The following is a 16072-nucleotide window of genomic DNA, read 5'->3' on the forward strand; positions in this document are numbered from 1 at the left end:
TACATCAGACAGGCTTCCTTGAGAAAAGGCAATCTATTTGCAGCCAGTCATGCCTGTCCCTCCTCGGATCCAGCTTTTGTCTCACTCATGCAAAATCTCATGCCCTCAATTTCTAAAGCTCTAGCCATGGAAGGATTGCATGACTGGGTAAATTTTGTTCTTCTCCACCACCCATCCCACAACAAAACCTGTAAATTTCTTTCAATCCCTTTGTTCCCAAAACTAACAGAGCCTTCATTTGGTAGTCTTAGAAGATGACATTTAAATCAGCAAGCACCCTAGGCATGAGATTCCTCCAGGAGCATGCCTCTCCTTCTGTCTCATTTCTGGTCAGGGAAAAACATGCCTCTCTCATGATCACACGCATGCATGCAAACACACACACACACACACACACACACAAACACACACACATACTACACAGACCTCTCACTGGTCGTCCCCTGCACCTGTTCTCTGCCATGCTGGCCTCTGCCCATCTTCCTGCAGCACACTTTGCTTCCACATGACCAGGCATGAACGTTAATGCATATTAGCTCATTCTGGCTCACCTGGGCTTGTTTTTTTCCCAGAAAAAGTAAGCCTAGCCACCCAGGCCATGACTAATAGCCTCTAGGAACATTCCTTTCTTTGGACATCAGAAGTGGCAGCAGGATAGAGAAGCCACCTCATGTCCTTTGCAGGATAATAGGGTCACTGCTGTACACCGAGTCCTCACTGTGCCCGTTCAGGAGCTTGGGGGATGTTACAGAGATTCTCTCATTTAATATTCACCACCACCCTGTCTCACAGGCAGCATATTTAGCTCACTTCCTCAGTTAACGTCACGGTCAGCTGGAGGTGGAATCTGAACTCCAGCAGGCTAACCCACATGTGGGCAGTTTAGCCACAGCACCATTCTTAGATTAGCTGTCTCATAAAGAGATCCTGGGATGAGAATTGGGCTTTCTCGTGCCAGAATCATCAGTCACTGGCAGTGAGTCACTGTGGGGAGGGACTAAACTCCCAGGCCCTCGAGCCTTTCTACAACCCTTCCTGGTGACAGAATGTTGATGCAGTGGCCCGAAGGCACTCTTTATAGGAAAATAGCTGGGGCAGGCTTCAGAAGCCAAAGGGATCCAGGGAGAACTGAGCAAAGCACCAGATGTGATTCTCTCTGTAGAAGCTACTCTATTAAGGAAAGAAAAACCACCCTGAGGTGAATCTGACAACATAAAGCACAACTCCTAGAGGCCCTTAGCTGGTGAACGCTGTGTGTCAGGAATCACAGCACCACCAACGCCTGGTGCCACCAACGCAGGCCCAACACTGCGAGTAGGCTGACACCACGTGATGCAAGCTAATAAATGCCGGCAATTTCACACTTTTGCTTGAGTAGTAAACAATTATTTTTAAATACAATCCCTATATGGATCCCGTATTGACACATATAGATGTAGAGGTATTGAGAGAAGAGAGAGAGACCTCCCCCCGTTCTATATTGTTTTATACTCAGTACCTGTTTTAAGAAGAAACAAGGAAGCAAAACCTAAGACAGGCAGCCTGGTACCAGGCACCAGACCCAAAACCAGGCCTGGGCCTGCCTGACCTTAGCCTGATAGTTAAAACTCAACCCATTACCTAGCAACCAATGTTATCCATAGATTCCAGACACTGTATGGAAGGACATTGCGAAACTTCCTGTTCCGTTCTGTTTCACTCTTGATTAACGGTGCATGAAGGCCCTGTCGCATACCCTCTAGATTGCTCGATCAATCAGGGCCCTTTCATGTAAAATCTTTAGTATTGTGAACCCTTAAAAGGGACAGAAACTGTGTACTCGAGAAGCTCAGATTTTGAGACGTTAGTCTGCCGATGCTTCCAGCTGATTAAAGCCACTTCCTTCACTACCTCAGTGTCTGTGGGGTGTTGTCCGCGGCTCGTCCTGCTGTAGTGTGTCTACGCGCACATGCATGCACACACCCCTGTCCGGATATCTCAGAGAAGCAACCTGCTACGGATAAAGGAGGAATGAGGGTCTCACATTAGAAGAAGAAGACCTTGCAGTTCTTTCCCCCACGCCCGGCCTCATTCCACTTGGCATATATCCAGTCACCCTCCTGGAACTGCTGGAATAGTCCCCCTATCTGTAGCTTCCTGATCACCTCCACTTCACACAGAAATAATTAATTTATCCCATATTTCTGCCTAGAGCTTTTCAAATATTATATTTAATTGTCTGTCTCAGGTATTGCAAGCCACCAACACGTTGGTTCAATCCAGCCCAAAACACCAGTTTTTAGAATTGAAACGATCAGTATTGCTGCATTATAAACATCTTTAGATCTTTTTTCTTTGCCCAGAATATTTTATAATTTTTTTTGCGGGCGGATCACGAGGTCAGGAGATCGAGACCATCCTGGCTAACACAGTGAAACCCCGTCTCTACTAAAAAAAATACAAAAAACTAGCCGGGCGAGGTGGCGGGCGCCTGTAGTCCCAGCTATTCGGGAGGCTGAGGCAGGAGAATGGCGTAAACCCGGGAGGCGGAGCTTGCAGTGAGCTGAGATCCGGCCACTGCACTCCAGCCCGGGCGACAGAGCGAGACTCCGTCTCAAAAAAAAGAAAAAAAAAAAAAAAAAAAAGAAGGGCATATACTAGTTCGTGAACTACAAAGCCTCACCACTTTCTCCTGCCTTGTGTGTGTTCTATTCGTATCTTCTCATTATCTGCCCAAGGCCTGTGCACATTTAAATTTGCTGCTTCTCATGTACATATCAGTCTCACTTGTTAGGCTGAGAGTTTGGAAATAGGAAGGAGTTTTGTCCTGTTTGTGCTTTATGTCCTAGGTAATAAGCACAGTGGATGGATCTCAGCAGATATTCAATAGCTTTTGTATTTGAATTTTTAAATAATTTATCAGTGACTATAATTTTATTTACTGTTTCAATTATTACAGGTCTAGTAGCCTCTGACCGGGCTCTCTAAAATCCACCACGTGACAAATCTTGACAATGATGAATGCATTTCAATCCTCGCAGACTATATAAGTCAAAAATATTTAGTGTATGAGTGCCCAGAATGAGCTAGACTCAGAGATCACAATTTATGCCAACCAAATTCCCAGAAACTGTATAATGAACCAGGAAGGGCTTATATTCATTTGACACAAAGCATATAATTCATTGCAATTGTAGCAAAAGAATAAAACTGCTACTATGTCTCTTTGAATCTCACTTGAATACTTGAGTATTGTGTTTATAAACATGAGTGTGCGCATGTGTGTATCTGTAACCATGTATCTGTGTGTGTGTGTCTATATGAATGTGTTGTGGTGTGTGTGTGTGTGTGTGTGTGTGTGTGTGTGTGTGTCCAGAGGACGGGATTTGGGGATAGGAAAACAGAGATGATGGTGAAAAAATATTTTCAATGTTTACTTCTATTTATATATTTCTGACTTTCTTCTTTACAAAATTATAATGCTTGCTTAGTCTAAAAAAAAGTTCATTAATTAAAACAATACTTCTTTGTCCTACATTCATATCTAGAAAGTCTCTATATCCCATTTTTAGCCCATGAGCTCTGAAAGATAGAGACTAATATTAGAATTCACTAGTAGTTTTTAGAATTGAAGTAAGTATTGCTGCATCAGAAACATGTTTCGTTTTGTTGAGATGCAATTTTGCTCTTTTTTGCCCAGGCTGGAGTGCAGAAGCACAATCTCAGCTCACTGCAACCTCTGCCTCCCGGGTTCAAGCAATTCTCCCGCCTCAGCCTCCCAAGTAGCTGAGATTACAGGCGCATGCACCACACCCAGCTAATTGTGTATTTTTAGTAGAGATGGGGTTTCACCATGTTGGCCAGGCTGGTCTCAAACTCCTGACCTCAGGTGATCCTCCTCGGCCTCCCAAGTGCTGGGATTACAGGCGTGAGCCTCTGTGCCTGGCCATAAACATTTTTAAGACATGTTTGAAGAGGTCACAAAGATGATGTTCCTGACGGCCCGAGCTTGTCATTTATTTTGTATATTCTGTACACTTCTGTTTTTACAAAAGCTACGAAGCTCTTATATTGAGAGAGATAACTTTTATATGTGAAAATAACACTTGTGTGTCCTGTATCAATGAGTCAATGTAATCTCTGTCCCATTTTTAACACCACACACTTTAAAACATAAGAATCCAATATTGAGGTTTATTATCAGGTGCTGGTATTAGAATGATACATAATGCTGCGTCTTAAAACAGCTGTGAACTTTTTGTGTTGTTTTTGTGCAAGGTGGTGCTTCTGAGTACAGGGCGGGAACGACCCAGACTTCTGGGGTGCAGTTATCACAACACACCCTCCCAGCCCCTCCGGGTGGGGACCCCTGAGGCCGCTCTCCTCTGCCTCTGATCCTTCACACGGGTCTGCCCTGCCGGAAGGTCTAAACTGCACGCCACGTAAAGGAGAAACTCAGAGATCAGGCAAGAGTCCCAGTGTCCCCGAAGGAGAAGCCAGCCCAGTTATGTCCATTTTACATTGAATTAGCAACTTACCGAAGAACGATGTATTGGAAATAAAAGTTTGTCTAAGTTATTTAGAAATGAAAGACAGAAAACTGCATAATATAAATAATTTTGTGAAAAATGTAATTAACTCTGAGTTTCACATGCAAAATTGTTTAAAGCCCTTTACTTTTCTCTCTCTCTCTGCTCTTGAGGAAGATTATTTGATGTAGTCAATAATATCCCAAGAATTCTACTCTCCTAATTTTCTATTTAATGGGACTACCAGCTTCAGAATTGATGCTTTTTGTTATGTTGATTCTTTCAACCAAACTCCAAAGATAAAAGGTATTTTAGTTCAAAGAAATACGAAGTTCTTCTTTTAGTAAGCAGCGTATCACTGGCATATTTTCAGACATGTAGCATGAGAATGCCGCTCGAACCCTATTAAATGTTTCCCTATTTGTTTTCAAATCCCAATAAATCAGCCTTTGTTTTATTATTTATTCTTTTTTTTTTTTTTTTTTTTTTGAGATGGCGTCTCACTCTGTTGCCCAGGCAGGAGTGCAGTGGCATGATCTCCACTCACTGCAACCTCTGCCTCCCGGGTTCAAGCGATTCTCCTACCTCAGCCTCCAGGGGAGCTGGGATTATAGACGCCCACCACCATTCCCTGCTATTTTTTTGTATTTTTAGTAGAGATGGGTTTTCACCATGTTGGCCAGGCTGGTCTCAAACTCCTGACCTCAAGAGCTTCATCCGCCTTGGCCTCCTAAAGTGCTGGGATTACAGGCGTGAGCCACCGTGACTGGTCCCCATAAATCAGCCTTTGTGATCAGGTCTGGGGGTGTTTGTATGTGGAGAGAAACATATTTGCACAGGTCTACAGATGTAGGGCCTTTGAAGAAGCCAAATACCGGGTAGAATTTTGCTCACAAGAATACAGGAAAATTGACCAAAGGAGGATGAGTTCACTCCAGGTTTGTAAATCATGGTAAGTTCAGCCCTGGTCACATGCACTGTCACTGTGTTTTGTGGGTTGTTTCCAGCACCCGCCCCACAGCACTGCCTGTGGCCAACACAGCTGAGAAAGAAGGAGTGTAAGGGGCAGAGGGAAGGGCTGCAGCCAGCTTTGTCATTAACCCACCATTCTCTTGGTCATTCCCACAGGGTGGAAACCCAAGAGGCCCATGTTTGCTCAGCTGGAAGATGCACTAAATTTCTTTCCCTTAAATTCTGCTGAAACAGAATGTGAGTCCCGTGCCCTCAGCATGCCTGGGGATCACAATTTGGTTTAAAGTGAAACAACTGTGTCTCTTAAAGTCCCTGAAAATTCACACACGGCAAGCTAAGACAGCAGGTTTCAGGCAGGGCAGGCTTGCATCCAATCCTGGTGTTGGGCCCCCTGCCTGGTGTCTCTGCTTACTAGTCCCCAGTTTTCTTATTTATATTCATAGAGTACCAACACTGAGATAGCAAACGGCACTCAACTATAGAGGTGGGGCTTGGACACAGGACCATATTGAGGACTAGCTAACACAGGGCGGGGGTGGAAGAAGCTTTCCATAGGACATGTTCATCAGTGCGCCATGTCAGTTTACTGCTGCCATAGCAACACCTGGGAGTTATTGCCTCTTTCCATGGCAATGACCCACCCCTTTTAAAAGAAATTTCTGCATAATCTGCCCCTTTATTTGCATGTAATTAAAAGTGAATATAAATACAACTGCAGCACTGCCTCTGAGCTGCTGCTCTGGGTGCCCTACCTGTGGGGGAGCCCTGCTCTGCAAGGAGCAGTGCCTCTGCCACTGGTGTGCATGCCACTTCAATAAGAGCTGCTGTCTCACACCACCAGCTCACCCTTGACTTATTTCCTGGGTGAAGCCAAGAACCCTCCCAGACTAAGCCCCAATTTCAGGGCTCGCCTGCCCCGCATCACTACTGCCAGTGTGAAGGTTAACTGTGATCATGTCTGCAGACTTTATACCTTGTTATTAGAAAGTGCTCTATAAATGGCACCTGTTATTGTTGTGGTTTGCAGAATCACCATCTGCATTTGCTTAAAGTCATACACAGTATTTGAGGCATCATTAAAAATCTCATGCTATTTAGTTATTACTGACATCTGCAAATCTCCCATTTCACAGACAAGTAAACCTGGGGTCCAAGTCAAAGCTGTGCAGCCAACAATGACTACACTGAGCTCACGCGAGCTTTTCTGTTCTAAAATCACACTTACTGCATTGAATCAACCTCATGGGTAGGCTGAGACTCAGCTTTCCCAGCCCAACGTGTCCACGTGTGTGTAAAACTGAAAAAACAAGGAGCAACAGGTAAAGAGAATCCTACTGGAAACAGTTGGAAATAAATTAATTTCCCTAAATCTCAGGGTAAACCTGAGCCCATCTTTCTCTCACCCCTCTGTCATTAGCAATTACATAGAGGCCAATTGTAAGAGCCACACAATGGTGGCTATAGCTTGGATACAAAGGGTAGATATGTTTTGTTTCATGCTGGCAGCATGTTTTTAACTTTCTATTATTGAAAATGTCACACACATTCAAATGTAAAGAGAATAGTATCATAACCTCTAAAGTACCCACCATTCACCTTAAATCTTTATCAACTGCTACCCAGTGTCTTCATAGAATTTTCTCAAATCATATAATTGGCAGACATTTGATTTGAAAAGAGCAAAGCAACCTTGGCAATTATGTATTGGCTTCATGCAACTGCTTCATGCATTTATCTTATTCATTTGGTTTCCAAAGGCATCTGAATTTCAGAGCTTAAGACTTCTTCAGATGCTTCTTGAGATACAAGGAATGGTTCCTAGTCTTGTGGAGCCTGTTATCAATTAGGTTTAAAATATGAAAGCAAAATTAAAATAAGCCACAGACGGAGCTAACCTCTGTACTCATTGCATCACAGAAGACAACACCGTCACTCTGCCCCGGGTGGTCCACACGGACACAGTGGAGGAGACGACCCACGCTGGGCATTAGAAGAAGTAGAGTTTTGCAGCAACTGGGAGAGGTAGAGGCTCTCAGTGAGAAAGGCTGTGCTTAGCAGAGCACAGTGGGCAGAAGACATTACGCAGAGAGCCCTCAACCCACACAGCTCTAGTCCCAGCACTGCCAGGGTCTGGTTTCAGCAAAGAGCTCATTTTCCAAACCCTATGATCCCTAAGATCCCTAAGGTGACTCCACTTATGGGACTGGAATCCCAGTTCTCTACTCCACCTGTAGACACAATCACCAAGTCTTTTTTTTTTTTTTTGAGATGGAATCACCCAGGCTGGAGTACAGTGGTGCAATCTTGGCTCACTGCAACCTCTGCCTCCCAAGTTCCAGCAATTCACCTGCCTCAGCCTCTTGAGTAGCTGGGATTACAGGCATGTGCCACCTGGTTAATTTTTGTATTTTTAGTAGTTTCATCATGTTGATCAGGCTGGTCTCGAACTCCCAACCTCAAGTGATCCACCCACCTCAACCTCTAAATGTGCTAGGACTAGAGGTGTGAGCCACGGCACCCAGCCTTACTGAGTCTTACTACTTCCATCTCCTTGGCCACCTCTCCAATCTACTTCCTGATCTCTATGCCACCTCCTTAACCTGAATTCAAGCTGCAACCATCTCTTCCATAAATTATTGCAATGGCTTTCCCACAGGACTCCCTGCCTCTACTCTTGAGCATGGCAGTCTTTCCTCCCTGCTGCAGGGTGGAATATATATCTGTATCATAGCCCTTCACCCTTAGAATGAAATGCATGCTCCTCTGTCTGGCTGCAGGTCTCCTTACGACCCAGCGTCCCAGCAATTCCATCAGAGGTCCTCTCTCTCAACACCACATGGGGAGTCTCCTGCTTTGTCTCCATTCCGAGCTTCTGCACAGGCTGTTCCTTCTGATGACCCTGCTTTTCTCTTGTCCCACACGCTCCAGTCTCTGCTGACAAGTCACCGATTCTGGGCTACCCAACCTAACTCCAGGGTGTGGAAGCCTCTGTGCTGTGTGCTTCTAGATCACCCTTCCATAACACCACATTTTCTCCTGTTACCCATTTCACTCTGTCTTTCACTGTAGCTTGTGAGCTCTTGAAAGGAAACAATGTCTGTCCCATTCACCATGATAAGCCAGTATTAAGGGTGATGCCTTATGAGGAATTGAATGAAGACATAAATGAATGACCACAAATCAGTGTTTCTTCTATACTATGTTTCCTCTCTACCCAGTCCAATGACTGTTTTTGGATTTTACATTTTTCTTTTATTGTTTCCAATTTTGACCATAAAAGATATCGTTTCATTTTCCAGACTCTGTTGAAATGTATGACTTTAACAGATTTGAAGAGCATACTCAAGATTTCAGTTGATTTTTGGTAGATAATTATATCATTCTTTATTCATTCAATCTAGAAACTCATTTTTTCTTAGAAAGACCCCCGTTTTAGACAATCAAATTTACTTTTAAGCAAAAAATATAGAGTTGCTGGGTCATATAAATTATGTACAATTTAATTGAGCTCCTATAGAAAAAAAAAGAACACTAAAACCAAAACGTTAATAGTAGATGCTTCTGAGGGTGAATTATAAAAGCAGAGTAATTTCACATCTTTTAAAACTTTTATGTTAGTGTAAAAGAATCTTTAAAGATGAGGTGTTATGGTTAGTTTAAAAATCCATCAACAAGAAAAACCTTTGCTACTTACTGCAAAAAAACATGATGCAAAGTTTTATGAAGATAAAGAAGAAAAATCTATATTAATCTCAACAGATTTAGGGAAAAAACACATAAAATTAATCATTGTTATCATTCTTAGAAAACCAGAAGTCTACATTATTGATTATTTTTAAAATACCTGGAAAATGGAAGTGTTCTTAATTTGAAAGTTGGGGTTTGCAGCTACCTCCATGGACCAGGTGCCCCATGACCTGTTTCTGAACTAAAACATTTTTTTTTAATGTCAAATGGTTATGAAAGAACAAGAAGAAGAAGAAGGAGGAGGTGGAAAAGAAGAAAGGAAGGAGGTGATAAAAGAGAAGAATATGTGATAGAAATTACATGTGACCCACAAAGTCTAACATATTTGCTGCCTGGCCCTTTACGGAAAAAAATTTGCTGACTTCTGTGATAAAAGATATCTACAAATAATTACATCAAGTATTATACCTAATAGTCAGATGCCAAAATCTGTCTTCTGGAATACAGAAATAGCTTAAGCCTCCCGCTATCACCACTTCAATTCAACATTACACTAAGGGCCGAGTCAGTAAACAAAGCAAGACAAAATACATCCGTTTTATGGCTGCATAGTATTCCATGGTGTATATGTGCCACATTTTCTTTATCCACTCTATTATTGATGGGCATTTGAGTTGGTTCCAAGTCTTTGCTATTGTGCTGCAATAAACATATGTGTGCATGTGTCTTTATAGCAGAATGATTTATAATCCTTTGAGTATATGCCCAGTAATGGGATGGCTGAGTCAAATAGTATTTCTGGTTCTAGATCCTTGAGGAATCATCACACTGTCTTCCACAATGGATGTCCTTTGCAGGGACATGGATGAAGCTGGAAACCATCATTCTTAGCAAACTCACACAGGAACAGAAAACCAAACACCGCATGTTCTCACTCATAAGAGGGAGTTGAACAATGAGAACACACGGATGCAGGGAGGGGAACATCACACACCGGGGCCTGTTGATGGGTCAGGAGCTAAGGGAGGGATAGTATTAGGAGAAATACCTGAGATAGATGACAGGTTGATGGGTGCAGCAAACCACCATGGCACGTGTATACCTATGTAACAAACCTTGCATGTTCGGCACATGTGTCCCAGAACTTAAAGTATAATTTTAAAAAATTTTTTAAAAGAAAAGTTACAAGGAATGTAAAAGAAAAAATAAAGTTTCTATATTCTACAGAAATATATGCATGTATGTGTGTATTTATACATATATATTTATGCTATATAAAAATAATGTATAAAAATATAAAAATAATATATATGAAATACACATTATATATAAATTATATAAAAATATTTTATATAATTCATGTATAATTTATACATTATTTTATGTATAAAAATAATACAGTATGAATATATATGTATAAATATAAACATACATATATGCACACATGCATACAAATATATGAAAAATCTATAATAATCTACAGGAAAACTATTTGAATTAAAGAGTAAATTTGGCAAGTTTTCCAGTTACGAAATCAATGTAAAAAATCAATTATCTTTTCATTTAACAGCATTTTATATTCTACAGCAACAATGTACTATAAATGATTTTTCAATGCTATTTACAACATAATAAAAACAAATATCTAGGAATAAAAATGAAGATATGCAAGACCTTCACAATAAAAATAGTTTTAAAATTACTCAGCGATTCTTTAAAAATACATAAATTGGTATAAAATATTCATAGCTTGGGACAACTGATAGCGCAGATAAGTAAATGTCACCAAATTGATCGATAGAGTCAATGTGCACCCAATCGAAATCTCAAGAACATTTTAAATCAGAATGTATGCACTGATTCTAAAATGTGTGTAGAAATATAAAAGGACAAGAATAACAAAAACCATCTTGAAGATGTAGTACAGAGTTAAGAAAAATATTCCCAGATCTCAAGACTTAGTTAATGTTGTACTAATTAAGACAGTGTGATACGTGTGCGGGATGAGACAAACCAATGAAACCAGGCAGAGAACCTAGACGCCTACTCACACGTAATGGCCACTCAATTTGTGATATTCTGTCAATGCAGAGAATTATGAAAAGGTGATTTTTTAATAATAAACGGTAGAGATTCCTAGATATTTTATGAGGAAAATTAATTCCATACACAATAAATAAAAATAGTTGTATTGTATGGATCTAAAGTGAATATTAAACCAATAAATGTTCTAGAAGTAAACATAAGATAATACCTTCATGCCTTTGGGGTATGCCAAGATATCTTAAACAAGATACAAAAAGCAGTAACAATAAAGTTAAATAATTACAAACTTGACAATGTTAGAATCTAAAGAGAAATCATCAAGTTGGAGCAAGTACTTTCAATATACGTGTATTCATCAAATATCTCACATCCAAAACATAAAAAGAATTCTAAAATCAATAAGAAAATGACATAGAACCCAGTAGGAAAAAAAAAGAAAGAAATGTGAATTGTCACTTCACAAAAAGTATCCAAAATGTCATATAAATACATCTAAATGTGCATATTCTCATTAATTACCAGGACAGTGAAAATTAAAACCTCAATGAGCTATCGTCACAAATTTTACTCGATGGCTAAAATTCAAAGGCTTGACAAGGTGATGTTTTCCTAAAGATACTGAGCAAGTCTCACAGCCATAAACTGACGGTAGGGATAAAATCTGTTTTGACTACTTTGGACAACTATTTTAGCAAGATCTCCTCAAGTTGAACCAATATACACCCCATGGTCAAGCAATTTCAGTGTTTGGACCATACTCAACAAAACTACATGACCACCAAGACATATACCAGGATACTCCTAGCAGCATTATTCAGGAGATCTGCACACCGAAAACAAGTCAAGTGTCTCTCAACAACAGAATGGATAAATACATGTGAGTGGATTCACACAATGAGAAGCTATACATAATAAAGACGAATGAATGAAGGTCACACCCAGCCACCTGAAGGACTCTCCCAAATAAAATCTCCAGTATTGGACTCCACAAGGCAAATAGTTTATCCTCTGGAAATAATGGCTATCTTAAAGGAGGATGAGGCCAGTGATCACAGGGGGCTGCTGTGGCATGTTCTGGATGTTCCTCAATGTCTGTTTGCTGACCTTAGAAGTGATTACATAGATGTGCCTCTGCCCACTTTGTGGTAATTCAAGGCACGATGCACTAATGATCTCTGTGTGCATGTGTGTTTATTGTTTTAAGTTTTTGAACACACACAGCGATAATCAGTGAATTATACTACATTCAAGCAAAAGCTTTAAAGTGATAAATATATTATCTGCACCATAAAGCTAAAATAGTATTAAAATAATGGATGGAGCCCGGGCATGGTGGCTCATGCCTGTAATCCCAGCACTTTGGGAGGCCAAGGCGGGTGGATCATGAGGTCAGGAGATCAAGACCATCCTGGCTAACACGGTGAAACCCCATCTCTACTAAAAATACAAAAAATTAGCTTGGCGTGGTGGTGGATGCCTGTAGGCCCAGCTACTCGGGGAGCTGAGGCAGGAGAATGGTGTGAACCTGGGAGGCGGAGCTTGCAGTGAGCCGAGATCGCACCACTGCACTCCAGCCTGGGCGACAAAGCGAGACTCCATGTCAAAATTAATAATAATAATAATAATAATAATAATAATAGAAGGGAAAACTGCTCCCAAGCCATTTCTCTGTATCCTAGGACCACTTAACAAATGCTCAAAGTTTTGTATTATTTACTATGAATTATGGAGTAATATTCTTCTAAAATAAATGTAGAGGAAAAGGGGATTCAGATAAAATCTCATCAGTCATGAACCACATTATTTTGAAGTGCTAGTGGCAACTGTATTCTTGTCTATGAAATCCGCATTGCATCACTCTCCAGCCTATATTTTAATGGATGAGAGTAAAATTAAAATGTATTATATATTTCACCATAAGCAGAGGGCATCTATAATTATGATTATTAACATATATTCATTTTCTTGAGTGTTTGTCTCCTGAAATAATCAAATTCACAAAATGATTCTGTTAAAGGACTACCTGATGTGTAGAAAACACATTTTGTTATTGATTCTGCAACATGCAGATATGTATTTGTTAAAAGATGGCATCCAATACATTGCTAAGGATTAAAAGAGTTTCTTTTTAGGCCAGCAGGGTTGCTCATCAGGACACTGATGCAACGTGTCATGACCGACGTGAGTGATGGGGTCTCTACGGCTGAGCCACATGACTCAGGTCAGTGAGCCTGCATGGATATAAATTTTTCATTATCCTGGAGCAAAATTAGGCACAGGCACGCCCACTCCATTCTTTTGTATTATAAAAATTAGTTTAGTTATTGAAAAAAGAAAAAGATGACATTTATAGAAAAGATGACTCAGCATAAATATGAAATGTTTTTCTAACAAGCTTTCACTTTTTCTAGAAAAAGAGACTTTTTCATTAGCCATAAGAAGGATACATATATCAGATATCTTAAGAATTTCATGCACAGCTGTTAAAAATTAATTGCTACAAGGATGTTTAGTGCCGAGAATAGTAAACATGATCTATGCAAATAATTTCACATTATACATATAGATGATTATTTTCATTTTCCATAAACTATGAAAAATCACAATAAAAATGTCAAACTGTGGTAGGAAAAATTGATATTTGGGAAGCTGAGAGAGGGCATTTATGTTTATCTTTATTAACTCATATACCTGTTTATTGTCTAAGTTACTTTGCTTACAAGCTTTCATATTCTAATTGATTTCCCCATACTGTAAGCCATTTCCTTGAGCTTAGTCATATCTAATGGAGTTCCATTCTTGGCTTCATTCACCAATGTGCTTTGCAACAATGGAAGTTTGGTAACAAGAATTCCTCCCCATCCATCAGCAGCCACCCAAAGACCTCCTTTTCCAGTCAACTGTTCCTCACTGTTGCATCTCAAAGGGAGTCCTCCTTGTAACTGCTGTTAACACAGATCATTGCACTTGGCTTTATTCATGCCATGTAGGACAGAACGGAATTCTCAAACCAACGGTCACGTCTTCCCAAGACGTCTACATTAGACAGGGTATATTTGTATCCCCGGGAGCCAAAGTCTACAGTTTGTGCAATGCTGTCCTGGTTTGAGTGTCCACTTGTTGCTGGAACAATTTTGAATATCAACACTAACAAAGATGCTGACATAGTTAGATGTGTCTTTTATTCAAAGCAGTCAGTTATATATACCTACTATGTACCCATGAAAATGAAAAATATAAAATGTTTAAAAAGCAGCCACTAAACTATTCTAAATCACTGAGAACGTACTTATAAAAGGAAAAGGCTAAGAGTTGAAGATAGTTCAAACTAACTAGGAAATTAAGAATGTAAAAGACAGCAACGGGTTACCATTTTATGCCCATCAGTTGGGGATACTGAGCAGGATGAATTAATTCCAAGAGTTAGTAAGGACATAATGTAATGGGATCCTTGCCACCGCTGGGGGCAAAATAAATCTGGCTCAGCCATTCTAAAGAGCAAATGAGTGGAACCATATTAAATTGTGAAAGTAAATACATACACACACACACACACGCACACACACACACACACACGTCCTTTTTCTGCAGTCCTGCTAGTGGTAAATAGCCCAGGGTCATTCTCACACTCGGCTGTGGGTAAACAACTCTAAGTGTTAGTGGGAAGATGGAAGCAACCGAATTCTCCATCAATCAGGAATGGGTGTGGACATAGCCACAGGTGCTTACCATGAAATGCCACGTAGCAAATAGAAGTAACAAACATAATATACATGGGACCACATAGATGCATTACATGTGGCCACATAGGTACATTTTAAAAATAAAATACTGGGAAACCCAAGGTAAACTTCAAAGTACTGAGAAGACTAGAGATTTGAGCCAATCACATTTCTTCCTCTTTCTCTCTAGCAGCAAACCAGAGTCTCTGATCATTTTGAATCAGGGGTGTGCATTTCTACCACATTTACAAAATTAGAATCAGAGTAGTTTCCATTTTCTCAATAACATAATAGAAGTTACAAAATAATAGATCAGTGCATTAAAATTCAAATGAAGATTGATGTCCAGTTTAGTATTCGCATATACGTGGTGTTTAATCAAATAGGGGGCAAGAATAAAGACATTTTCAGATATCCAAAACTCAGAAAGAAATGTCACACACCCAATCCCCAGCATCTAGTGCAGGAAGCACTTCACCAAACAGAGAAAGAGAGGACTCTGCCTACGGGAAACGGGGGATCCAGCCCCCGAGAGGCAGAAGGATGCCGGGGAGATGGTGAAGGGTGAGCCTGGGGCAGTGGTGCTCAGGCCTGAGGCACCCAGCCAGGCTGGGGCAGCTCAGCAGAGCAGGAGGCTCCTTCAGGAAGCAAAGGTGGACAGAATAACAGATCGTTGTGACCACGTGAGCAATAAGCATAGATATCTAAGCAAAATTAAAAGCCTAACAGTTATTAGCTCAAGGAAAAGCAGTAAAAGTCAAGAAAGCAAAAGGTGGTTCAGCTTAGGGCTTGTATGTTCATAAATATTAACAGAATACTGATAGAAAAAAAATGCATGTTAGAGGAACTCAAGGCAGCACTACCATTCGACCCAACAATTCCATTATTGGGTATATACCCAAAGGATGTAAATCATTCTACCATAAAAACACACACATGCATATGTTCACTGCCGCACTATTCACAATGGCAAAAACATGGAATTAACTTAGATGCCCATCAGCAATAGACTGGATAAAGAAAATGTAGTATATATACACCATGGAATACCAACAGACACGAGAAACAAATGAGAGCATGTCCTTTGCAGCAACATGGAGGGAGCTGGAGGCCATTACCCTAACGAGCAAATTAACA

Source organism: Macaca fascicularis, chromosome 11 (assembly GCF_037993035.2).
Source record: "Macaca fascicularis isolate 582-1 chromosome 11, T2T-MFA8v1.1".
Classification (NCBI taxonomy): domain Eukaryota; kingdom Metazoa; phylum Chordata; class Mammalia; order Primates; family Cercopithecidae; genus Macaca; species Macaca fascicularis.